At 42.2% G+C, this 25,273-nt stretch overlaps 1 protein-coding gene across 8 annotated transcripts in view; it reads right to left on the bottom strand.

Moving 5' to 3' along the window:
* Positions 1 to 25,273, bottom strand: part of TLN2 (talin 2) — a 426,878-nt gene that overhangs the window by 329,204 nt on the left and 72,401 nt on the right. The window contains exon 1 of one of the 8 annotated variants that reach the window (XM_049104472.1): positions 25,145 to 25,161. The exons of the other annotated variants lie outside the window; for them this stretch is intronic. The gene's annotated coding sequence lies outside the window, so the exon portion shown is untranslated. Of the gene's footprint in view, positions 1 to 25,144; positions 25,162 to 25,273 lie in introns of those variants that run through there. 8 annotated transcript variants of the gene reach the window in all.

Genomic DNA, 25,273 nt, shown 5'->3' with positions numbered 1-25,273 from the left:
TTTAAAACCTAAAGAATAGGAAGGATAACATTTTTCAATAAAAGGCAATTATTTGAATAAATTTATCTTAAAAGAAAATGTATTTTTTTCCCAGGTTGAATTTTAGACCAATTCATGCATCAGTTACTTAGGAAACACTGAATTCAACAGTTTTAAGTTCCCTCCTAACCCTTAAGTCACTTAAACACAGCTCAGCAAGTATTTTTAAGCTAAAAACAAGTGGCAAGATTTAAGCATTTGTCATCAGTAAATACAAAAAATAATTTATAGTTCAAACATTTCACTTATGTGCTAAAATGACAGATCCATACACAAGCCAAAAGCCAGGGACGAGAGAGGGAGGAGCCTAAGAGGAAGCATTCTACTTTCCTGGTATAATTTCTAGGAAGATTAATATCCTAACTGAAATGCCATTCTACTCATACAGGATTTCCAAAGGATGTTTTTCTGTTCTACAATGGGAGTAGAATCAGCTTCTTTAACTGGGAGCTCCAGACTGTCACCCCAAGCTATGTAGGTAGGTATTTACAACTATAGAGGAAGGTCTGCTTCTGCCTATCAAAGCATCCAAGACCCCAGAGAGCTCAGGAGACAATGTCACCTGTTTCAAATACATTGCCAATATAAAACTCCCCCAATCTTTGGGAGAGCTTTCTCATTAAAAACACTCCAGAGGGGCAGCCAAGCGGCTCAGCAGTTTAGCGCCGCCTTCAGCCCAGGGTCTGATCCTGGAGACCCGAAATCATCGAGTCCCGCGTTAGGCTCCCTGCATGGAGCCTGCTCCTCCCTCTGCCTGTGTCTCTGTCTTTCTCCCTCTCTGTCTCTCTCATGAATAAATAAATAAAATCTTTAAAAAAAAAAAAAAAAAAAAACACTCCAGAAATAAACAAAAAGGTCTGCTGGCAAGAGGGCCCTCATTTTACTTAGGTTCAGCACAGTTATTAGGAATTCAAAACGTTACTCTGAAGAGCTGGGTATATCGGCTGGATGTTTGTAGTGGGATTCATGTGATTATACCATGCAAAGGTACCTTTACCCAATATTTGTAGGATATTTCCTAACTCATATGGCACCTCTGGGGAGGCCTGTCCTTCTACCACCCTTAAAAAAAAGTATGACATGTCCAGTTTCCTGGAGGGTATCCTAAGCCCTTTTGTAGGTGGCCACTAGATGAGGTGCTTTAACAATTTTCATACTCTTAGCACCTACAGTGAACACAAATGACTTCAGAGGACAGAGAGGTCCCTTCCTCCTGGAGATACCATGTTTGATTGATTGAATTTGAGCTGAGTGCTTCAAGAAACAAGTGAGGAGAGTACCAGGAAGCCTTTGTACTCCTGGAACGTGGACTCCATTAGAGTCCAATCTTCACGGGTCTTACTTGAAACAGTGCTTTCTCCAAGCCTAGAACAATGCCTGGCAAAAAAGAAATGTTCTCTGGATATGTGTTCAATTAGAAGAACAAAATAATGATCCTTGGTCTGTCACTGACTTAGCTATCATGTAATTGGCTTCAAGGCATTCAATGACCTTTAGTTAACCTCAGAACCGAGTTCAGACTACCCAAAGCACTGAGCTCTCCCCCACTCCAGAGGCAGATGGTGCTCCACACTGCAGGGCACAGACTGGATTTGGGGGGGAAATTCTTTCACCCTTCCTCAGCTAATGGTCATGAATTCCTTACTTTGGCTCCCTACTGATGTCACAAAGCAATCTCTAACTCAGCACGTGGAAGACAGATACAGGTGTGAAGTTTCAGCTACCATTTACACTGTAGTCATCAGAAGTCCAGGAAGTGCTGCAGCTTAAGGCCACCAGGGAAACTGACCACAGAAACTGAGATCTAAGTCAAGACTTGCCCACCAGCATGCTCCCTGTTCCATAGTTAGAGCGCAGGAGGGTTCCAGCAAGTACAACCTTGGGACAGAACAGCTGGAAAAACACTGGCTAAACAGGATTCCTTGCTTATTAACATGATGCCACAGGATTGTTTAAATGACAGGATTTCCTAGTTCATTTTAATACAGGTTTAAGATAACTTTTCCTGAGGGGCACCTGGGTGGCTCAGTTGGTTAAGCATCTGCCTCGTGATCTCAGCTCAGGTCTCAATCTCACGGTTATGAGTTCAAGCCCCAGGATGGACTCTGTGCTAGGCATGGAGCCTACTTAAAAAAAAAGTAATAAAAGGAGTCATTCATTTCACTTATGTGCTAAAATGACATTAGCACATTAGCATTTTCCTGAACATTATGCATAAGCTAAAGTAAGATTCACCAGCAAAATAAGAGGAAGAGACAAAGAAGTGGGAAAAGGAAAATCTATCTTCTGAAGGGGTCACCAAGAAACATGGCTTTTTGGTTTTGTTAGGTTATTAATCAAAAGAGGGCCAGGTTAACAATGGTTCAGAGAAAAAAAAAAAAAGAAAGAAAGAAAGAAAGAAAAGAAAGAAAAAGAAAAAACATTTCTTCCTTCATTAACCTCTCAGCACTTAGCACACTATTCCTTCCTCATGATGATTACATCAAATAGCGAGGAAGAACTATCAGAATTTTTAAGTCTACGATCAATCTGGAGTTTTTTTTAATATCCTATAATTTAAGGATCAAGGTGCCTTTCTTCCATATGGATGCCCAAGTGTTCCAGCATCACATGTTCAAAAGTGCAACCATTCTCCACTTAATTACTATGGCCCCTTTAATTTAAATCCGTGACCTTGTATGTGTGGATCCATTTCTGGACCTCTCTGGCCTGTTCCACGAATCTAAGATATCTGCCCTGATACCATGCCACAGTCCTGATTCCTGTTGCTTTAGAGCAAACCTTGAAATAAGGTAGAATAAGCTCTCCAGCTAGGTTTTCTTTCTAAATTTATTTTTGCTACTTTGAGTCCTTTGCTTTTCCCTGTAAATTTTAGCATCAGCTCATTTAAGTCTCAGTAAAAATTTTAAAATCCCCTTTGGGATTTTGATTTAGAGTGCACTGACCCTTTAGGTCACTTTGGAGGAAGGATATCTTGACAATCTTAAGTCTTCCAATCCACAAATATCTAACTCCATTTACTTGAAGGACCTATCAGAATATAACAAATGAAACTAGAGCTACTACCTTATATGCCAACAAAGAAAAATTGGTAAGCACTAAATCTCTGCAAATTAATTTACAATGTACAGTTATCTCATGACTTATACATACAGTGGATTCTACTGATGGATAAAAGGTTCAAAAATGAACAATAGATCAAGGGGTGCCTGGGTGACTCAGTTAGTCAAGCATCCAACTCTTGGTTTCAGCTCAGGTCATGATCTCAGGGTTGTGAGATTGAGCCCCAGGTCAGGGTCCATGCTCGGTACAAGGTCTGCTTGAGATTCTCTCTACCCCCCCCCCCACCCCACCATTGCCTTCCTCCTAAAAAAAAAAAAAAATAACAGATTAAGAAATAGGCAAAGGTGGAACCCAAACCAGGTATTCTTTTCCCCAGTTCAGATCCTGGGTTTTATTTATTTATTCATTCATTCATTGATGAGACACAAGAGAGAGAGGCAGAGACATAGGCAGAGGGAGAAGCAGACTACCTTCAGGGACCCCGATGTGGGACTCGATCCCTGAACTCCAGGATTAGGCCCTGAGCCAAAAGCAGAGCCTAACCACTGAGCCATCCAGGCATCCCTGGATCCTTCAGTCTTTGATATCTTTGATATGTATAGCTTACTGAAAACCATTAATCAGAAGGAGGTTGTCAAGAGACAAGAATAACTGGGAAAACAGTGTCAGCTCTGCTACAGGAGGACCATTTGGCTCCTAGAAGGCTTCCTTATTCTTCCTTGTTCTTGGACAAGCTCACAAGACAGTGAAGGAACCAATAAAAGGAGATGAAAATAAACTCAAAGAAAGGGAAAAAAAAATCTTTCTAGAAAGGCCTCAGCTGGAGAAGAGCCAGGAGAGGAAACAGAGCAGGGCATACCACGGGAACTCCACAGAATGCAGCCAAGAGTACACTCATGGCCGCCAGGGTGCCTGGGAATTTCCAAGAAGGGAAAGGCTAAATAGGAGGGTGGCCATTGTAATTTCCTTTTCACCCCACAGAAAGAAAATCACTTTCCTAAGGAGCTTTAGAAGGTGGCGGTATTGAGTGAATCCACTAATCACTTAAGAAGCCTCTCAATGTATAAAAAGCACATTTGGATTAAATAGGGAAGTCAGTGCCACAAGTTTCATTAAGTACAAGATTCAAGCTCAGTGTGGAACAACTATAAACCACACCAAGATATGTGGTAAGACCTTGTTGAGGTCAGGTGTCTGGATGGTTAGCTCAGATCTTAGTGCTAGAGATTAGAATTCAGGGTCAATTCTGAGGAGGGTCATCCTGTTTCACTCTTAGGGGGCGATTTTTATGTCCATCTCATAAATTATATCTTTAGTAAATACCCATTACTTCTGAAATTTAAAAAGTAACATTTTTAAAAAATTACTATGGAGGGTGTTTGTTAACTCTACTGCAGCAGAGTTCAAAAACTGGCCACACAAATCGAGGCAGTACAGATCCAAGTGTCCAGCTCATTAAGTCGTATTTAGTAACACAGCCAACAGAGCTGTAAAGTCAAAACCTTCTGGACTTGACAAAATTATTTTCCTTTGGCCCATCTCTGAACTCCATGACAACTAAAATGAAAGAATTAGTCTCAAAATTGTTACCAAATATTCAAAAGTAAGAAGGGAGACAGATGACATGCAAACAGAAGTCCAAGACCATTTATCACCCAGCCTCTATATTTCACACTGACTTGCATTTGTTCAAGTGGCAGTTCTCATGGCATGCCTATGTGTCTGTGTGTTCATGTCTCCAAATTCCATCTCCAAACTAGATCCACAGCCACATCCCTCTTTCCTCCTCCAGATGGGCCAGAAGCCAAGCAACATATGTGCAACTTAAGTCTTTATAGTTTGATACAGTAGTGGTAACCAATTTTAGAGTCCTAAGTACAGTGGATTCCTTTTTGAAATCCATGGTTTAAGGTAAACCTGTATCTCCCCAAGCCTGGTACATCTGGCAATGAACCCAAAGGTCAGAGCCTAGAGCATCTCATTCAAGGTCAGACACGAAGTGCTGGCACAAGATTGCCATCCTGGCTAACTCCTTAACCATGGCTTTTCCCTTACTGTCAAAGACAGCCTTCCTCCTCAGAAACTTCAAAGCCTAAAAATTAAATCCATATCCTCAGAAGAGGAAGCATTTGTTTTGGCAACTCCGTGTTTTGAAGGAATTTAAGAAAAGCTGTCAAATTTGGTAACTTCAAGCTATAATGCCTTTTCCTAGAAAAACAATGCCTATTTTGTTTTAAAAAATAAGAAGGAAGTAGCCAATTGGTCATCAGGAGTAAGGCCCCCAGATTCTGTAAAGCTTCATTCAGCTGAAGAAAGTGGTGGCAAGGTCTTTAATTCATGCATTAGACGAGCATGTTCTTTAAGAACCTGTCACTGGTCCAGGCCCACTATAGGCAGAGGACAAAACCAAGCAATAAAGATCACAAAGGCATGCCCCTGTGTCACGCTGTGTTTTAACTGGCCCTATTATGCCCAAACTATGCTTAGTTGGTTTTCTGTTAGTATCTTAATACTTGACCCTCTACGAAAATAATGCCCACTCATAAGCCCTCTGAGAAATAATCTCAAAAAAAAAAAAAATCCAGTCATAAACCTTTATGAGACTCAAAAAAAAAAAAAAAAGATTCCTTCAAAACAGACCTTCAAAATTAAAAATATTTAAAGATCAGTGAGCCTTCATTAGGTATAGCATAAAATCATTTCTACTATAAAATCCTGCTGGTTTAACTACATCCAATTAAAGAAACAACCACTTTCCAGAGGTTCACTCCCATCAGTGTAAATGTATCCCTCTAAACTGTTTTTTCCTTCCCAAGAATCACTTAAAGTCACTTCTGCCATAGCAGGTGGCCTTACGATCCTGAATCATGAAAAGCTCCAATCAATAATTAAGGCTTTTCTGGGGCAATGGAAGTACAAGCTTCATTTCTGCAACAGCCAACCAAACAAAACTAAGGGTGGTATCCAGCAACCTCGTGGGAGGGTAGCCCCTTCAGTACAGGCCCAGCAGGGACGTAATTCATGGAAGTTCCCAATGGTCAGTCATGGGTGTCCATCCACCCAAGTCTTCAGGGGAGGCTTGACAAACCCAGGCCAAAGAGACACATGCAACTTGCTCAGGACAAAGGAGAATAGAAGGGATGTATATATAAACTCTGAATGTGCCCAGATGGCCCAACCCATTTCCTTCAGCCAAATCAAAGCAAGGAGCAGAGACAAAACCTCCTCCTTTATTTAAACAGTGCACTGAGAGAGGTTTACCTGTCCCAATAGCCTTTTGAACAAGGTCATTTGTCTTATGCTCATTGGAAGGGTCTGTAACATGCCCCACAGCATATCGCACCTTTAAGCAGACTATTTCTAAACTCCAAACTTGCATGACCTCCCTTTTTCAGTGGCACTGGTTAGTCAGGGACAGAAGTGCTCTGGCAAGCCTGCAAGCCCCTTCAGGTTACCAAAAATCTCACCATCAAAATCGTGCTGACATATGGACTGTGGCAGGGCCTATGTGTTCAGAAAAGATGGCCAAGAGCAGCCTGTGAAATATTTTTTAAAAAATGGTATCTATCTTCTGCATCTTTAACTGCTCAAGAAGAGCATGCATATTAAATAGCAGGGGAAAGGTTCTCCATTGAGGCACAAACTCCTTTATTATTTTTTTAATAATAAATTTATTTTTTATTGGTGTTCAATTTGCCAACATACAGAACAACACCCAGTACTCATCCCGTCAAGTGCCCCCTCAGTGCCCACCACCCAGTCACCTCCATACCCCGCCTACCTCCCCTTCCACTACCCCTAGTTCGTTTCCCAGAGTTAGGAGTCTTTATGTTCTGTCTCCCTTTCTGATATTTCCTACCCATTTCTTCTCCCTTCCCTTATATTCCCTTTCACTATTATTTATATTCCCCAAATGAATGAGAACATACACTGTTTGTCCTTCTCCGATTGACTTACTTCACTCAGCATAATACCCTCTAGTTCCATCCATGTTGAAGCAAATGGTGGGTATTTGTCATTTCTAATGGCTTAGGAATATTCCATTGTATACATAGACCACATCGTCTTTATCCATTCATCTTTCGATGGACACCGAGGCTCCTTCCATAGTTTGGCTATTGTGGACATTGCTGCTAGAAACATCGGGGTGCAGGTGTCCCGGCGTTTCATTGCATCTGTATCTTTGGGGTAAATCCCCAGCAGTGCAATTGCTGGGTCCTAGGGCAGGTCTATTTTTAACTCACAAACTCCTTTACTAATAGTACTTCCTCAATAAGGAATTTCATGTTGTGCCTCAAACTCCAAGTCAGTACTGATGGGGCTTCAGATGGGCAGAGCAGACATCCCTGGTCTTTCCTGGCCATTTCAAGGGCATTTTAGTCAACAAAAACCTTTTTCTTCTTCCCTCACTTTAGGGTTTACCACTATGAGCCTGCCTGTTTGAGCACCACCAGTCCAAAGGTACGTCACACTGCCCTGCCCAACTGGACCCCTGCTTAATCCCTGACAACAGGGTCTCCTTGTTTTGTGGTATGGAGGCCAGCCACAATGCCTATACACTGAGCACATGAGAGACAATGAATACTTGTTCCCCCATGTGGTCTGTAGAGCCATTTTGGCCAGGAAGATTCTGTTGCATTCATTTTAGATATTAAAGAACAAAAACGAAAACAACCCACCAATGGCTCCCATCCATTTTGAACATTCCTTCTGATTCTCACTGGAATTGTCATTTCCAAAAAAATTTGAGGAAGAATGTGTAAGGAATGGCAAATTCTGGCCAACTACACCTAATTAGTTGACATTTTTGTACCACCTTTTTCTCAATTGCAAAATATGTTTGCTTAAAGGAGCCCTGGTTTCAAGTCCTATCCAGGCTACTTCTCTTCCCTTTTTTTGGTAGTAAGTAAAATAATGTCCCAGGAAGCATAAAGACAGATTGCAGGCCCAGGGGGGAAAAAAAAAAACAAAAAAAAAACTGGTCAGGTTATTTCTACAATGTTTCAAATGGCAAAAATCAAATCCTCTGTCTTGCGCTGGTCACTTAATCATTAATGGCTTCAGACTCCACTACATCCCATCAACAGATCTCTGCTCTGCTTAACAATAACCCTTACACAGCTCTCCTGAGTAGATCCATTCCTTTCAAAGTTTTGCCAAACTTCTTTTAACAATTTTTCATGCCCTCTGTATACTGCCCTCCCCACCCTTCCTAAAATGTAATGGATTAGTAATTTTTCTTAAGATTTTATTTATGCATGAGACACACAGTGGCAGAGACATAGGCAGAGGGGGAAGCAGGGCCCCCTGCGGGGAGCCTGATGCAGGACTCAATCCCAGGACCCCAGGATTATGACCTAGGCCAAAGGCAGACGTTCAACCATTAAGTCACTCAGGCATCCCTGAGGAGTAATATTTATCCATAAAAAGAACTCCTATTTAAGGGGAAAAAAATCCTACTAGTCAGAAGGTTTTGTGGACAACATGTCACCAATTTTAAGGGTGAAGATTACTTCACACTCCAGTGATAGATGCTTGAATATAGGTGAGACTGGTGGCTATCCCAGCTCTCTGGGACACATTCACCAACCCAGAACCTGGTTTTAAAAATTTCTTCTGGCATATGAAGAGATCACCTGACAGCCCCTACACTTTCTAATGTAAACCTGTCCCTCTTGGCTGAATTCATAACTTTTGATCATTACATATGCCTAATTCCCACAAACTTGCCAAGTGGCCTGACTGCCAAACAAGTAGCCACTAAGAAGACAAGAAAAGAAAGACAAGTTGACAGTGGGTGAACAGACCAGTAACAACCAGGGAGCTTAAGAGAGCTCCAAGAGTTAGCACTCCAACTACGTAAAAGGCTCGGGGCATGCTTTGTAGGATCAAAGAATTGTACTCCAATCACTTACTGGGTACATCACATTAGCATGAAGTGATAAGGATTCTGAATCATCAGGAAAAGCACTGTCTAGCACAATTTTTCAAAGAAGCTCAAGAAATATTTAGATAGATGTATAAAGCTTTTAAATAAAATTAGTTTAAGAGCTTTCAACGTTAAGAACCTGTTATTTAGAAAGTTCGGTCAATGTGAAACATCTCACTCCACAATGATACTGGCAGCTTTGTGGTTTCAACTTCTCATTCTCCACCATAGTCTTATTTGCTATCACTGATACTGCTTCACAGTATCCCAGCTCCTTGGAAACCCAAAGATGCCTTTCACTTCCACCACACAGGGTTTATAAGCTTCTAAGCCATTTCAAATAGTTACTCCAAGTATAAAAATAAATAGCCTATGAGCCTTTTCATGACCTCAAAGACACCAAGTCTTAACAACCTCACAGACTACGTCAGTGGGTGATGCTAGGGGCTGCCCCCACTGTGCACAAGAAATGCAAACATATCCGAAGCCTAAAAACAGATCTTTAGAAAAACCCATTCAGGTTAGACTGAAGTATCAGAACATTTACCTTAAAAACCGAAATTTCATTCTTAAATGTAACTGCCATGTAATTCTAGATGGAGCTCTCAAGACAGGAACTTGGGCCTTTCCTTAGTCCTCAAACAGTTGTAAAAGACCCTCAGTGCTCAGAGATCAGCACTGAGGAGCCAGAATGCTGTCTAACACAGAAATGTACCCACAACCCCATCACCAAGGAAAGAACTTTCAGGCAATGGAACACATTTATTTGGTTTTGTTTTACAATTTTCGATAAATCAGTATTTTCAATTATAAATTGCTTAACGTTATATTAAACAGAGTGGAATCTCTTCACATAAAATCATGCTTAGGAAAAAAAAAAATCACTATCATGGAACTCTAGTTATCTCTGAATGACCCATAGCTAGCTGAGTTTTGAGTGACTGCAATATAAGAACAGAACTCTAAGGAACCTTTTCCTAAGGTCATCAATCAGAGAAACTGCTGGACCTGGAAACTGCTTTCCATCTAAGGGAAGCAGGAACTCTGCATCCATAAGATGACAAGTTCCACAGGTCGTGGAGAAAAATATCAACAGGCATGCAAGTCACCCAGAGAGGTCTTAAATAGCCATTTTTACCATCTAACAGAAGATCCATCCATTTAGCCTAATCTTGTTTCCCCTTCATAAATTTAAACTTCTTGAATCAAGTACTACAGTTTTAACAGAAAGTAACCCTCACTCTCTACCCCTAGATTTCTTGGGGGAGGGAACAATGGAGAATATGCAAATACACAGATATAATCTACACTCCCATACTGGGAAGCCTTAGGGGCACGAGGATGTCTCAATTGGTTAAGCATCTGACTCTTGGTTTAGGCTCGGGTCATGATCTCAGCACTATGGGATCAAGGCCCATGTCAAGGCTCCTTGCTCAGTGGGGAATCGGCCTGAGATCCTCTCTTCACTGCCTCTCTCTCCCCTTCTCTCTTCTTAAAAAAAAAAAAAAAAAAAAAAAGTATATGGGGAGATCTTAATCATTGATACCACTCATTTCGCTAGTAAACATTTAGTTAAATCCCTACTATGCTTCAAGGATGCCCTAGACACAAGGTATTGTAAATAATACAAGAGCCTCATCTCCAGAGAGGTCAGAAATGTAAACAAGAATTTCAACACACTGCGGCAAATGCAGTGACACACACACATGTGAGGGGACTCCTAACCCCCCCCCCAAAAAAAATGAGCAAATCATCATCTGGGGAGAGGGAGACACAGCCAAAGGCAACCTCAAAGCCCATGAAACAGAAGCAGAGATCATGAAGATAGAGTACAATCCTCTCTATTTGGCTGTAGAACACAGTTTGTTTTACAGCTTACATATGTTTAACTGAAACACATTATGTGCATGTGCCAGACAATAGAAGGCAAAGCAACTAAAAGTCCTAATCCAGAAGAGAGGATTCACTAATGTTAATTTTTTAAAACTGACCTATGCAAATTACAGCCCAATCCTTAGGAGGGAAAGTAGTGGTAGAAGAGCAAAGTGCATATAGTCAGCATCACGTTTCCAGGAACACTAATCCTACCACAATACCGTATGGGAGCAGAGGTTATCAAACCTTAATGTACACACACATCCCCTGCAGACCTGTTAAATGGCAGGTTCTAATGTAGGAAGCTCAGGTGGAGCCAGAAAGCCTGAATTTTTTAAAAAAAATATTTTTATTTATTTATGAGAGACACAAAGAGAGAAGAAAGAGAGGCAGAGATACCAGCAGAGGGACTGCAGACTCCATGCAGGGAGCCCGACGTGGGACTCGATCCTGGTCTCCAGGATCAGTCCCTGGGCTGAAGGCAGCGCTAAACCACTGAGCCACCAGGGCTGCCCCAAAAGCCTGCATTTTAAATGAGTTCCCAGGTGATACACATGCTGCTGGACCCAGGGCCTCCACTCTGAGTAGTGAGGGTCAGGAGTCACTAGTACTCAGCCCGGAATGACCACCCTAGTCATGCACGGGGCTCTGAGTGACACAAATTCCAATACTTATCTTAAACGCCATCCTTGTCATTTTTCCTTTTTTTTTTTTTTTTTTTTTTTTTTTTTTATCCTTGTCATTTCATTTCAGCTATATAGGTGGTCGCAAGGTGCATCCAGGTGTGATGAGCCATAGTCAATCCGGCATTCTCAGATTAGGCCACCCAGCATATCTCCAATTCCAGCAAACAGGCCTATCCTCTCTGTAGACAGGTAAAGCCAGCAGCCTTGGAAGATATCTGGGGGGAGAGGAGTCAGGACGTGGACAGCCAGCTAAGCTGGCCAGATTGCTCAACCATGATGCCTGGATGCAGCCTCCACAGGCTGACCTCTGTAGGAGAATCCATCCTGACCCTTTTCATCCACCATAATTACTTCCCAAACCCAGTGCTTAGATTATTATCACCATCCGTTTAGCTTCATAAAACACAAAGAGGAAAGGCAGATTTGGGTTTTTTTGTTTTTTTTGTTTTTTGTCTAAAAATTATAGATAAGGGGTTATCCATGATGAAAGACTGGAAAGAAGCCAAAAGGCAAACATGCAATTAACCAGCCCAAAGCCTCCAGGCTCCAATCTTGAAAGGGCTCCCCAGCCACACCCCACCTGACTGCGAAGTACAATTTTGTTAATAAAAGGGATCAAGTGGAATGTGGTCCTTCAGGGCTTTCCCACACAAAGTTTCTTCTGGAAAATGAAGAGTAATAACAGTTTACCCTCTCCAGGTGGAATAAGGTGATAAAACTGAGCCCATTTGAAATACCATCACTCTGAAATTGTCTATATCCACTTTCCATTTATCAAAGTATTTCAAGTACTTTTCCATGTATTCAGACTCTTGCTCTCAGTTTCTACCCATCTTACTAAAAGTTATATGCCCTGATGCCCTTCTAGTCCTTGTTTATCCTGGTCTTAGCTAGCAGAGGGCAGGAAAATTTTAAACAGAGAGTTCTCTCTTGACCTCTAAACTTGGAAATAACCTTTTCTCAGTAAAATGCTTTCCTAACACTGGTTTCAGAAGTGTTACACTTCAAGTCAACAGCCAGGGCCATGCACTGCTCCTTGTTTCTGAATGTCTGGGGAGAAAGATCCAAAGCTTTCTTAACTACCTATTTGTATTGCAGGAGATATAGGAAAAAACTAAACAAAACAAAACAAAAAAAAAAGGAACAGCTTGTAATTCCTACCACGTGCCACAACGTATCATGTTCATCTCTATTCTTAGGTCCTAGGAGGGTAATCGTATAAAGAAATGAATGACTAGATAAATGACTGGAAATAACAGGATGAACAACATCCTGTCTTCCAGGAGTTTAGTTGTCTTGTCTAGCTGCGAGACGAGATGGAGAAGGCATCACAAAGCATAATCCCAAATGCAGTGAAAGAAATTCAGCTCAGCCCAGTTGCACAGCTGGAAGATGGTAAAGCCGGCCTTTGGACTCAGGTCTTCTGAGTCCACAAGAGCACGCTCTCCCTTACTCTGCTTGCTTCTCGGCATTAGATGTGAACAGCTTACAGGAACAGAGAGAGACAGGGCTAAGCTGGGGGTGGGGTGGCCTGGGACAGCAGCATCAGGAGGGGGCAGCATCAGAGCTACACTTGGAGGAGGAGCTGAACTGACAGGCTCTAAGGGGCCCTGTGTCACTTGTGCAGCTGTCTAAGAGCATCTGCTTAGAAGCTACTCCCCACTTACCGGTATTAAGCGTGGGAGTGGGAAGGGCGTACAGGGCAAGGTCTTTTCAAATAATTGTCTTTTTTTCCCTCTTCCTTTTACAAAAAATATCCTTAAGTGCTACAGCTGGAAAGGGACAAAAGCCTAGACTATGCAAGAAATATGAAGAGTTTTCTTTTTTCTGACTGAAAGCATATACAGTGGGGACAAGCAGAAGTTCCTGATAATTTTATCACATCTATGGAAATAAGACTCTTGAAATGGAGAATCGTCCACAAAATCCCCCATGGGGCCTGAACCTCTGCCATGTAATGATTTTTTTCCTTCTCCAGGGAATAAAGGTTAGCCAAGTGTAGCCTTTTTCCTAAATAAGGTCACCCAGTCCTTTCTCAGCCAGATATCTGCTCTGAGAATTAACATGCACAAATCCCCTGCTCGAATGGACACCTACCTAATCTACTTCTGGAGGGGCTCGTGCTTTTGTTTAACCACCACCCCCCGACCCCCACCCCCCCTGCAAGACCCTGCCAGCTGAGGTCCAGCTTTAAGCAGACGGAGTAACTGAATTTCACCAAGGGCCACGCAGGACCTCAGCCCGGGGCAAAGTCAGACGGGAGTAAAAGATTACAGTGCCCCCTTGGCGGTGCCCACTCCAAGGGAACATACCAGCTCAGGGCATTCGGAATCCTTGGAACAATTCAAGATGCTAAAAGCACTAAATATGAAACTGCACATGAAACCTCTTGGCACGTCTCCTGTCCTTTGGCTTCAATTTTTCTTTGAAATAAAGGAATCCCAGTATCACCCAGAGAGCAGAAAGGCTGCATCCCTGATTCAGATAGATAGAAAACAACCTTCTTCACCAGGGTCCTCCCCTTCTTTTAGACATGGAGGGTCAGTGTTTACTTAGACTTTTTTGCCTGGCCTGTGTTGGACCAACTTATTATATGGAAAATAAAAGGGGCTGTGGTTGTGTAGATCTGGGTTACCTTTTTATAAGGCATGCCTAGAAGAAATTCACTCCTGACAATAACCTGCTCGAACCCTGCTACCATCCTAAAAATCAGTAAGGGAAGGTGTGGGAGAGGGGAAGACAGTAACTTACTACATGAGTATTAGGAGCTAGGTATGGTACTAGGTGTTTCACTTGCATTATTTTGTTTAATGCCCTTCTCACAATAATCCTATAAGGTAGGTAAGTTACCAGCATTTTATAGGTGAGGAAACAAATTCAGGAGTTTTGTAACTGGCCTGTCCTCACAAAGCCATTAGAGGATATAGGAAAGATGTGAACCCAGATCTGCATGACAACTGTGTGGCAGCATGGCTTCTGACACAATTTAAGGTTCTAAGATGAAAGTTTACTGTTTGCTTGGTTACCAGTGCAGCAGCTGGCCAACAGCTGCTCGTGGACTATACTTCCCAGATCATGATTTATACCCATTATCTGCCCTTTCAGCTATAAACTACAACATCCTACTCCACGTCCCAAAGAAGGCAGAAGGGAGCACAAATCAAATGCTAGTAAGTTATTTCCAGATTTCCAATCCTCCCAATCCCTTACAAGAAGGCCTCATGAACATCCCAAGTTCTCCACCATAATATAGTGGGAAGGTGGCCAGGACTTCATCTTCGACTCTTACACTTGTTTCAAAGCACCACCTCAAACACCTTCCCTTAGGTCATTAGAGCTGTCAGCATTATAAAGTTCCCTAATTATAAGAATTCCACCGTAACAGAAGGCAATTATTTAAATTAATGTAAAATAAAATAACCTCAGTGTTTGGAAAGTTTCAAGCTATAAGGTGGGGGCTGGGAGGGGGAGGTTCTTAAAAAAAAAAAAATCACAAAAAGAACGTACATATTGAGGAATTATTTTTAAAACAGAAGATCTCTCCAGATGGTAGGATTATGGGATAGTTTTATTTTCTTTTATCAATATGAATTTTCTATTTTATCTGTAATACCATGTATTACATGTTAAACAAAAGTTATAAGGTACATCTGACTAATAGCCTATTCATAAAATGACCTAGACATTTGGTACATTACTGAAACATACACACACCTAACAATTGAGAGGAAAAACAAATTCCCCACCAGCACAGCCTCCCGTTTCCCTCAATACTCAAAGACCAGTTATTTGCTTACTTTTCTTTAATGAAATGAGGCTTCATTCAACTCAAATTCATTACTCAATAAGGCAAAGAATGGAGGAAATCCCTTCACTGATGAAAATACTTCTATCAGAAAGGAGTAGCGAAGTGTGGTTCCCACTGTCCTTAAGCCTCCAAGCACCACAGAGTTAGATCAGAGGATGTTAAGGACCCCAAAGGAATCTGACAATCTGCAAGTTAAGACAGTCATCAACCTCAACCCATCTGTTACAAGGCCACTCACTGTTCTCTCACCATGCTTTCTTACCTCCTGGATTCACGAATGTGGCATCCATTCATTACAGAGCCAATTATATTAACTCTCTTTTCTATATTCTTAATACTCTGGCATTTGGAGACCGCCTTCTAGACTCAGGGAAGGCCTGTCCCTCCCAGGACTAAGCAATTCTTAGAGACAGCAAAGGGCTTAGCCAGAAAAAAAGCAACCATTCCAGAGTCTAGTCCCCAATCCCTGGCATCCCCTTTATCCAACTCTCAGGCACCAAGCCCCACTTCCCCTGTCCTAAGTTGTCCAGGACCAGGCATAAGGCACCAAGACACAACCCCTATTTAGCCCAAACCCCACTAGGATTATTCAAACTAGCCAATCTTTAAATTCTTCCCTTGCCCTGCCTTTTTCTTTTAAGATAAATAATAATAAAAAAATAAATAATATCTATCTATTTGAGAGAGTGAGTGAGAGAGCAAGAGAGCACAAGCCTGGGGGGAGGGGCAGAGGGAAAAGCCGACTTCCCAATGAGCAGGGAGCCTGATATGGAGCTTGATCCCAGGAACCCTAGGACCAGACCTGAGCATAAGGCAGATGCTTAACCAACTGAGTCACCCAGAAACTCCCCTGCCCTGCCTTTCTTATGGAAACCCCAGTAAAGGCACTGCTTTCTCCACACTCTTTTCTTCTGCCTCCTGACCATGCTAATGCTTCCTACATGGTGTGCTTATCCCCATTCTTGGGAAATGTAAGTAATAAGCATCCTTCAATGAATGGGCCTCTCCGTTTTGTCATTTTTCTATGGTTTATGACCAGGGCAAATAAAAGCCACCAGCCCTGAGCAACCAGAAAACAATCTTAAGCACTAAGTCAACACACAATATTAGGCCTATGTGTGTGAAGTCACAAGAGGGCAATCTCTCTGAGTGCAGAATCAACTTGGTTATCAGATATATCCTGGCAACTTTATATCCTGCCTGAAAACCATGGTCCTCTCTGAACAGCACAACTATAAGGCTTCCAAAAAGCAGACTCAGATGGTCAAACGAGATAGGACACATCAGAGGGCAGCAACCCATGCCCACTGTCTGAGAGAGAGCTACTATTTTGGCCCAGCAGAGAATTCTGAGTCATAAGGAAAAGGTAAATCATACTTATCTCCTACTTTTCAAAGTGGGAAAATATATAACAGACTTCAGACATTTTATAAGAAAAATGGTTTTGCCTATATCGGGGGAAACCTCAATTATTTGGAACATTCACTCAATTCTGAATTCCTCCTTGTCAGAAGACACTGAAGTAAAAGAGGTACCACTCCATTATCATCAGGTACCACATATTATCATCATCATTACTTTTTGTTTAGCCTAGCTCCTCTCATTTTTTTTTTTGCATTTCCTGAACATCTTACTCATATTCCATCAACCTCCACTTCCCTCCCCACATCCTCCCGAACAGCCACTCCCCCTCATCCAGTACCAGCACCAAACTCTATTCAGTATTTCTGTATTCCACACAGAAGACTTAACATTAAAAAAATTTAAAAAGTAGTACACATTTGACCTAAGTCCCCTCCTCATGCAAAAACTCCAAAGGTAGAAAAGCAGATGACATACCAGCATCTTTAATAATTAAGAACATACACAGCCCTTGCTGTGTATGAGAAGCACTTGTGGATACCAAGGCAAAAGATAAGGAATTAAATTATTAACATCTTTTTGGGAAAGATAGAATGCTTCCACATCTAGTTTTTCTAAGGCTGCCTGTAATTCTTACTCTAATTCAAGCACAAGCACAAACTCTGGGAATATATGCCCAGGCCTCTTTAATTCTCCAAGCAGCTGTCTTTGGTATGTGCTGAAGGCCCGCTGTCACCACTGATTCTGCTGAGGACACTGACAAACCCGCCCCAAGTCACGCAGAGATAACCCCCATGAAAAACTACAGGCATTAAAACTGTTCAGATCTAAAAAAAAAAAAAAAAAAACAGACAAAGCAAAACAAAAAAAACTTGAGAAACAAATGAACCCATAAATCCATTAAATCTTAGTAATGGTCCCTTTAATTTAAAGCCCCTGACCTCAAGGATATTGCTCAAGTCCTACTCCTTTATGTTCTCCTTTTTACCTTTTTTTTTTTTTTTTTTAGTAGTAGTACATGAGGATCGTCAGAATACACTGTGGCTCTTGGGTATTTTTGATCCTTTATTTATAAAAAGTACCATTTTCCCTATTAATCTTAAAGTGGATTGCATGCAGTCATTTTGTTTGTTTCTGTAGCAACAAGTGGGAACAACAGCTCTAGAGGTCAACAAGGTTGAATGTCCAACAGATGTTGGTCCAATAAATGTCCAACATCAAACAGTGAAACTGGAAGAAGTTTGAGAAGCACCGATCCAGGATAAAACTTTCCAAAATCAAACAAAGTTTTCAGGGCTCTGAGAAGCACACATCCTTCCCACACAGCAGCCTCCAGAGTCCTGAGAAGTCACATTTATAAAGGGAACGCATCATCAGTGTAAAAGCAAACATCATGGGTCTTACCGGCTGAAATGGGAGCAACATGCAAGCTGACCAAACCACATTAGGCCAGCCTGCCATCAGCATCTCAAGGTAAGAGATCTACAGGAAAGAAACAGTGGCAGCACCTGGACCGTCATCTTTAGCAATATAGACCTGTCAAGTATGCAAGAGGAAGAGTTCTGTGTCCAAATCGTTCTTCTGTTCCTAGGTAATTCAGACAGCCAAGACAGTCGGATGCAGTCAAAAGAGAAGCACCACAATTGTGCTTCTGCTTCTGCGATGGACCTCACTCTTGCCACAGGAGCATAGATAATGTTATAACCTCGGGCAATTGTTTCCTCACAACAAGCTGTGGGCTCTGAAGACATCAGCTCTTCTAACTATATTCAAGTGCACACCTTACAAGGAAAAAGGTTGCCCCACTGCAGGAAAACCCCACTAAAGAACTAAAAGCACTTGCAAACTAGATGTATTTAAAGAAGGTCCTCTTTAAATGCCCAGATTCAAACGCTCAACTGCTCTAGAACACAGACTGAATTACACAAGTTCAATACCACATTAACCACAGGAGCAAAGCTAATGTGACCAATATCGGGACAAAAGGACATTACATGCCTCCCAATGTGATGTACTAAGAGGCAAAGTGTGATTTACACAGCCCTCCTGACAAAAATACATTTCATCATGAGAAATCAAGTGAGGAATTATACAAATCCAAACTGCTATAAAATAATCTGCCCACGTTCTTCAAAAATGTCAATGTCATGAAAGGAAAAAAAAAGGGGGGGTGGGGCAGAGGAACTTCCCAGTGAACAAAGAGAGATTACAACTGCACACAGTTTGCAGAATCCTGGGTTGAACCCTAGGTTGAGGGGAATAATTGCTGTAGAGGACATTATTGTGTTAACTGGCAAAATTTAGATATGGACTGTATATCTGGTAACAGTAGATCAATGTTAAAGTCCTGTTTTTACAAACTGAACTGGTAATAAAAAGAAAGGTTCTTGTTAACAGGGAAAACACGAAGTATTTAGGAATGAAGTAGGATGATGTAACTTTCAAATGACTCAGGAAATACAAGTGATCAAGGAATGATAAAGTAAATGCGGCAAAATATTTGTAATTGATCATCTATGTTTAGGCTACATGAGAATTCTCTGTATTCTTGCAACTTTTCTCTCAGTTTGAAGTTATTTCAAAAGCAAATCCTTCAAAACAACACATTCATATCACAAAGTGTTTCTATGGTTACATCTATAAAATAAGGCAAGGACCCTTCCCCATACTACACTTTTCTATCACTATTTACTCATCTACAGAACCAAGTGACTGTGCTCCTCTTCCACCCTCCAAGCCAACTGGCTCAAGCTCAGCCATTTAGAGTCATCTCCTAGGAATTAGAAATTGAGATATAAGGACTGAGCCAGGAAGCTGTGGGGCGGTGAGCAAACCAGAGCTTCCAGTGTGAGGTCTCCACAGAAAGTATAAGCAAAGAGCTGGTCCGGTTTTGATACGCAGAGAAGTACTGGAACCATAAAGAAATATCCCCCAGAGCTGCTTTTGGAAGAGGAAGCACAAGTGAGCACGGACTGGGGGGTCCCTGGTATGCTCTCCCAGGTATACAACACTCAATAAAGGTTAGCTGCAATAAGCAACTACACTGAACCCCACAAACCCCACCCGTTTCATTTAAGACAGCTCACTTGTGTCTGTTCCATCGATGCAACACCCTACTCTCTCCTGTAAGCGGTGCAGAACTCAAACGGTAGCCCCCCACCTCCAACTCTCATGCTTCTACCCTTTTTATCCTCATTAGGAAAGGATGGCTCTTTTTGTTCTCCTCAACCCCACAGCCTCTTACCTAGGGACGAAATGGCTGTAATGAACAGTACAGCCTGTGAGAGAAACCATTCCACCTCCACAGGGCATCACACAGTGCAGCAAACAGCAGGAAGGACAAGACTTGGGCCCTGATCCCCATCAGAACACCTATGTCTTTGAACCGACCTCTGCCACTAACCTCCCCGGCAAGCCCAAGAAACCACATTTGTTTGACCCTGTGACAGACACCTGTGGAAGACAGAAAGGCCCCCCAAAGATGTCTATACCCTCATCTGCAGGGCCTGTAACAATGTTACATTCCATGGCAAAATGGACTTCGCTTCACAGATATGCTTGAGGACCTTGAGCTGGTGAGTTTCCTGGATTATCCAGATGGTCTCAATGGAATCAGTAAATTCCAGAGAACATCTCTCAGCTGTGGTCAGAGGGAGATATTACATAGCTGGATTTCAAGTTGGAGCAATGAGGTCACCAGCCAAGCAAAGCATATGGCCTGCAGAAGCTAGAAGAGGCAAAGGAATGGATTCTCCCCTACAGCCCCCAGAAGGACAGCCGTGCCCACATCTTAATTTTAGCCCAGTGAGACACATAATTCTGCAGATTAGAAATCTGGTAATTTATCAGTGACGTCTTAAATCACTAAGTCTGTGTGGTCCTCTGACAGCAGCAGTGGAAAACTGATCCAGACCTTATTCCCTCATCTGGACATGAGCGAGTTTTCATCTTTTCTCAGAAATGTAACTAGTGTAGCTTAAAAACTACCTCTTGACTTCCCAGAAGCCCCAAGGCACCCCTGGGGGAAAACTTGGCCCTTTAAACAAAGGATTTCTAAAGGTAATTAATTCACCAAATGAATGACCTCCATAACAGACTGAACTTACTCGATATCATCTGCTATTGTTTTGTATAATATTTTGCCACCAGAGTTCTTTTTTCCGTAATAAAAATAGAGTATGTCCCAAGTTACTAATTGACAGATCCCAGTGACCTAGAGCACTAGCATCCAAATTACTCCTCGGTCAGAAGCTTTCCCCCCCAGCAACCACGCCCACCCCGGAGGGCTATAGGGCTGCCTCTGATCCTGTAGTGAAATCACCATGGCCTCCTTCCAGATTTCTGAGTCATCCTCACCACTGCAGGTCCAAGCAGCAGCAGCTGGCCTGCAAACTCAAAACAGCAAAGCTCAAACCCAGCCCTGGAAATTCAGCTGCAGCACAGAGGTCACCGGCCCTCTGTCCTCCCACCTCATTACTTTCCCTAACATCTTCTCCATTCAACCACCCGTTCGTCTCGTGGGAGCCATGCAGCTGGCCAAACGACATGCTGCCAAATGTAATCCATGGGTGCAGTGATGCGCTCTGGCTACAGAGCCGCAGCTACTTAACGGATTGCCTCTACTCTCAAAAGGGCGTTTGAGGGCATTTGTTATCATGGAAATATTTCTATTGAACAAAACATCTGGGGGAGGCAGCTACTGTCCTGACAACAATGAAGTCTCATTAGTAAGGCTGATGCCAAGCCTTGTGGCCATTGTCAAGATGGTTTTCTTAGAGCACAGACTGAGCTTCCACTTCTTCATTCTTACTTACTATCAGCGGCAGAATGTATACCCTCAGGGAGAGCAGTTCCCAGGGAACAAGGTCAAGGCAGATCTAGGAGCAAAGAATTGCTTTTGATGATCTTCACTGCATTTACTCAAAACAGAAGCCCACCAAGTAAGCCTCCCAGAAGATTCATCTAGAGATAGAGAATAACACTTTTTAAAGGCAAGAGTATATATACATCGGGGACTTGCACACAAGAAGTGGAGCTGGCCCCAAAGAGGTCTAAGTGCAGGAATGGACAGGGAACCGGCTGCTATACAAAGGGAAAAAGCCTGTTTTAGGGTGGCCCAGTCAGCAAAACCCATCCCCCAGGGAATTGTCTCAGCCTTCTCTCCTTGTCATCATCCACCTGTGTTAAAGAAGAGATCTACCACGGATGCCTGCTGCCTGACAAAGTGGGACCATGACTTTGCCATGGAAAACTGTGCTTTTAACAAATGTCAGTAATTCTGGGTCTCAGGAGACCCCAGACAGAGGCTTCCCAGGGTGGCCACAGCAAACATGTCAAGGAGTTTCCCTCTGGAGCAAGGACAGAGGGGAAGGAATCAGCCAAGGTCACTGTGAGCAGCAAGGAGCAACCTCCAGCCTGAGCCATATTTTCCCTCTCAAACATGTAGGAGCATAAGTAGTCACCCCTGACCATTTATCAATACTCAGCACCAATGGGTATAAACAAGAACAGGTAGGATGCAGAGAAAAGGAACCATCAGAGGGGACACCAGGCAAGCTTAGAGGGCCTCTGTAATAAGCCCTTGAAGGCTGAACTGCAGAATCAGCAAAGACATCTTGATAAACCCCAGCTGGTTAGAGACTTTGTTCAAAGCCCTATGAATGCCCAGATCTGGCATGGGCATATTTTGGAAGGATTTTATATTTATTTAGTTTTCAAAATGACAAAAATTGTTTAGGATCCACATTCTGTGTTCATGAGGACCTCTACACAATCATTAGGAATATAAATTAAATCATCTCTTGAAAGGTGAATTTTTCAAAGGTGTCTATCTAAAAAAAAAAAAAAAAAAGGTATCTTTTGACCTTGATATCCTATAACAATGCCTCTCTGGTCTTCAAGGATGTATTATAAAAATGCTCATTGCAATATTACCCAGTAAATAAGTAAATGGGGTGACAGAGGGCAAGAAGCCCAGCCAGCAACTGGAGAAAGAAAGGTCACATAAATTTTTTTTTTTTTTTTTTTTACAAGGGGCACCTGAGTGGCTCAGTCAGTTAAGCATCTGGCTTTGGCTCAGGTTGTGATCTTGGGGTCCTGGGATTGAGCCCCACATCGGGCTCCCTGCTCACCGAGGAGTCTCCTTCTCCTTTTCCCTCTAGCTTCCCCATTGGTGCTCTATGTCAAAAATCTTTAAAAAAAAAAAATTTTTTTTTTTTAAAGATAAGATGTTAACAAAGAAACATACAGTTGTTAAATACAGGATAGATTTTTATTAGCATGGAATCAATGTCTATAATACATTCATTTTTAAAGCATTATGCAGAACATTGTTCTTGTTAACTAAACTGCTTTCCCACAAAGGAGCACAAGGAGGATTTTATGTAGATTCCTGATACCACCTTGAAAATGTTTTTCTTCTCTCAAGAAGCAAAGAGAGCTAACAATATCATTTGTTTTTTAAGCCAGTAAGCACTCTATTTGCAAGGAGAAAGAAGTAAAAGCTGGCAGATTCCCAATTAGTCATTCCTTTAATCAGAAATCATTGCCTTTCTTTTTTTAATAAAAAGAAATATGTCTTGGAGGATCCCAAATGTAAACAAGAATTGTGATCGGATGTCATCATGGATCCACAATTTCAGACAAGGTAATAAAATGGTATTTTTCTAAATTCCATTTAGAAAATAAAATCTGTTTGCTAGAATAGGAGTACCTATGGGCACTTAACCATAGGCTGCAGGGAAAATAATTGCTCGCCCCCAAACCCCAACTGCCCTGTAAGCAACACTGGCTTTAGGGTGGGAAATTCTGAATGGCAGACATGACAGGATCCTGTGTCTTGAGGCAGGAAGGATGGCAAGTAAATATCCGAGTACTGTTTAATACTACATTTGAAGGGAGGAAAAGCCTGTAGCTCTGTCCCCTAGCATCCTAAGATTTGTCACATTGTGATTAAAAAAAAAAAAGTACAGTCTGGTACAAAGAGGAGGACAAGTCTCAAATCTGGAATACAACACAGGCGCAGAAGGCTACAGTCCATGGCAGATGTGGCCAATATGAGGACTATCAAAACAAAGGATCAGCAGGTCCCTGTTTAGGTATCTTCCCCTTCCTCTTATTTTTTTTTAAAGATTTATTTATTTACTCGGGGGGGAGGGGAGCAGAGACACAGACAGAGGGAGAAGCAGGCTCCATGCGGGGAGCCCAATGTGGGACTGGATCCCGGGTCTCCAGGATCACGCCAGGATCACGCCCCAGGATCACCAGCGCTAAACCGCTGCGCCACCGGGGCTGCCCCCTCCTCTTCTTTTAAAATAACAGATTGTAAATTACTATTAGAACTTTGTCAAGTAAAAAAATATTTTAAGAAATAAAAACCTGTTGGAGGAAAGAATGTTTTTTTAAGATACTTATCCAACATCTTCCGCCCCATTTGCTCTCTCCCATTACCACAAATAATTGCAGACCCCAGAGAGAAGATCTTCTCAAGTCCACAAAAGGCCAGGAAACGCCTACCATTGTATTTACTTGTGAAGGCTTCTAATTACCAGAGACCAATATGACCACTGTTACCACTCTAGTGTTTGCTCTGGGATTCATCAGCAGTGCCTATCAATTCATGGCTCTTCAGATAGGTTACTCTAGATAAGCAAATGGAAGAAAAAATTACTTTGTGGGGTTCATTTAACAAATGTTTTTTGAGCTCAAAGCTGAGAGCTGCGCCCTGGGAATACAAAGATAGATGAAGCCTAATCCCTGTCCTCGAGAGGTTCATTTCTACAAAGAAATTGGCCTCAAACAAAAGAAAAGAGCCCAGCTAGAGGGGATGCAGCCAGAAACAGGTAGAAAAGGACACTTCAGATAGCTCTCCAACGAGCGGCTGGGATGTGCACATCATACTCTAAGAGCATCGTATCTACAACCACTCCGTGTGCCAGGTGACAGTCCTCTCCCTCCTTTTGCTGTTGAGGAAACAAATGCAGAAAACAGAAGCAACTTATCACTGGTGCCCATATGAGAAACTCAAATATTCGTTTCAAGAATGAATGTATAGTCTATCAAATAACTGAAGAGACCAATCCTCTTTTAAGTGCCAAGACAAACATAGGCAAGGATCTAAAAGAAAGAAAGAGAGAGAGAATAGTGGGGAGGAGTTGTCTTTAAATAAGTCAGCTACGGCCTCTCTAAAAGGGAGGGTAATACGAGAATAAGACATGAATGAGGAAGAACACAGGGGAGAAGAGGTCAGGCAGAGAAACAGCACCTGCATTTGCCCCCATAAAGAATCTGTTCCTGTAGGTTAGTAAAGATGGAGAATCAATATTTGGTGCTGGTGGTAAAACAAAACAGCTCCAAGGAGGCAAAATCAGAAGGCCCCTCTACCTTTATGACTGCTGGGGGCAGAAAGGTCATGTCTGTGGTCACAGCTGCCATTTCGAAGGCTCCTGGAGCTGGGTGGGAGAAAGGCAGTCCCTCAGGCGGATCTGGCTGGATGCTGGGATTACTGACCAC

Source organism: Canis lupus, chromosome 30 (assembly GCF_003254725.2).
Source record: "Canis lupus dingo isolate Sandy chromosome 30, ASM325472v2, whole genome shotgun sequence".
NCBI lineage: Eukaryota > Metazoa > Chordata > Mammalia > Carnivora > Canidae > Canis > Canis lupus.
The sequence above is the reverse complement of the archived record's forward strand: the minus strand, read 5'-3'. Positions and strand labels throughout refer to the sequence as shown.